Source organism: Bison bison, unplaced genomic scaffold (assembly GCF_000754665.1).
Source record: "Bison bison bison isolate TAMUID 2011002044 unplaced genomic scaffold, Bison_UMD1.0 scf7180017864138, whole genome shotgun sequence".
Taxonomy (NCBI): Eukaryota; Metazoa; Chordata; class Mammalia; order Artiodactyla; family Bovidae; genus Bison; species Bison bison.
In genome coordinates this window covers 271,712-274,089 of record NW_011494710.1, presented here as the reverse complement: position 1 = coordinate 274,089, position 2,378 = coordinate 271,712, and the positions used below count along the sequence as shown (strand labels likewise).

Sequence of the window (2,378 nt, the reverse complement as noted above, 5' to 3'; positions counted from 1 at the left end):
TAACTCGACTGAGTGACTAAACAACAAACTGTTCATAAGTAGTTACATGTTTTCTGAAATGGGAAATTCTGCTCATCTTTTAGAAGAGCATATATGTTCATAATAGAAGACAGTATAAAGCTGGCAAGCAATCTTTAGAACATAGGAGACTCTGTCATCTGGGTGATATTTAAAATAAGTAGGGAAAAAATAATTATTTGATCAATGGTTCGGGAACAGAGGTGGGGCTGCTTGGTCAACCAATCTTTGCCACTTATCAAAAAAAAATAGTAGCACCTTGACTGATGCCACATACCAAAATAAATGCCAAGTGCAAAGAGCACAAAATCACATTATAAAACAACCAGGTGAACTATTTACTTACCTGGCCTTGGGCCAGAGCAGGGGTTTTTTAAGCATGAGAACAAATAACATGATTAACAGCAGTGCATGCCTGCTAAGTCTGATTCTGTGCGACCCTATGGACTGTAGCCCACCGGGCTCCTCTGTCCATGGGATTTTCCTGGCAAAAACTGGAGTGGCTTGCCATATCCTCCTCCATGGGTCTTCCCAGCTCAGGGACCGAACCCCAGCCCCTTAGGTCTCCCATATTGGTAAGCAGGTTCTTCACGACAAGTGCCACCTCGGAAGCCCCTCCACAGCTGTGCCGATGTGGAAATGAAAACCCTTTGAATGTTAAAAATACTGACCATAAATAAAAGCAAAAGGAAAACAAATGCATAAAAATACCTGCTATGGGCACAAAATCTTTCATAAAGTGTCAAGTTCCTAGGACAAGTACTTCTAATGAAAAATTTAAAAGAACATGACAAAATCATTGAAAATCAGCTAATAAACACATGAAGAGATGTTCAACCTCACCAACGGTCATGGCAATTTATAGTTAAAATTTTATAGCATTTTCAGCCATCTTATTGACAAATTGAGAAAAGAAAACAAATACAGTGTTGGCAGAGCAGGAGAAATCTCAGTCTCTTGTAACCACTGTAGTGGTAATAAGTACAGCCTTTTGGCACAGCATCAGAGTCTTAAAACCATTCAGACCCTTCCGCACAACCGTTTAACTTTTAGATTTATCCTGAGGAAGCGATCAAAGATGTACCTGAAGATTTATCTATAAAAATCTTCACTATATCACTCTTCCTATTGTGAAAAAAACGATCATTAATGGGGAGCAAGATAAAGAATTATGACACAATCTAAGGATGAAATACTAGGTAGTTTTAAAAAATCATGTTTTTGAAGCACAGCAGAAGGACAATCACACCAGAACTATCTCCATTAAGCAGCAAGGCCCTTGGACAGAACCAGGAAAAGGACTCCAAGTGGGGAGCATGCCAACATCAGAGCTTCTACTCTGTGAGCCCCTCGGCCATACCCAGGGTCTCCTCTCTCCCAGATGGGCTCACAGTGTCCACAGGCCCTAATGGGGCGGGGAGGGCTCAGGGGCTTGGAGGTGGGGGTCGGTCTGCGGCCAGGTTGTGGACACACACCTCGAGATTTTTAAGGGTGTCTAGGATTTGGAACTTCATGATTAATAACAGAGAGCACACTTTAGAAAAGGAAAGAATCACTGAACTGAACACGAATACTCGTTTCAGCTTATTTAAAAACCAACCCTCCCAATTTTATTGTCTTTGCCCCTTAACAGCCTCCTGCTCCTTCCCTTGGTCTAATTAAAGGGCTCTAGTCTTTGAGACTTAGGGTTTTCGACCCTATTGCGGGCTTTTCCCTAACGTTCCCAGATGCAATCTTTTCTCTGCCACCTCACTGCACCAGTTCAGACATGGGCAATCTCCTGCTTTGGGACATCGCTTCAGAGGCCATCACTTAAAATAATTTGGTGGGAAGCAACTCCAACACCTTAGACCCACACCTTCCAAGCTACTTCCAGGAGATACCTTCCAAGAGATCCTCTGGTCCCGCCCCGAGGCCCAAGCCGAAAGACAGCAGAAGTCCAGGGCAATCCAGCCTTCAGCTGACAAGGGCAATTCCAAAACTCTCCTCTATGTGCCCTTGATATAGAACCTGATGGGTCGGCTTTTGCCACCCCCACCCCCACACCCCTGAGTGGGGTAACAACACCCATGTGCCTTGATTGTAACCTGCACTGAAATGTTACACGAGGTGTGCGTGGAGGTGAGGGATGGGGACAAGTGAACGAGAGATGCTAAATACCACACACATGACATATATACACACATACCACACACATGCATACACGCATAGCAATACACACACTACACACACACCCCTGAGTTCCTTGGCAGTGTTCCTTTAATAGTAAAGACTGCCATGCTAAGTTGCTTCAGTTGTGTCCGAATCTGTATGGACTGTAGCCCACCAGGCTCCTCTGTCCATGGGATTCTCCAGGCAAG

At 44.2% G+C, this 2,378-nt stretch overlaps 1 protein-coding gene across 1 annotated transcript in view; it reads right to left on the bottom strand.

Annotated features, from left to right (window-relative positions):
* PGBD5 (piggyBac transposable element derived 5) overlaps window positions 1–2,378 on the bottom strand; it is a 98,192-nt gene that overhangs the window by 7,660 nt on the left and 88,154 nt on the right. The gene's annotated exons all lie outside the window — the stretch shown is intronic.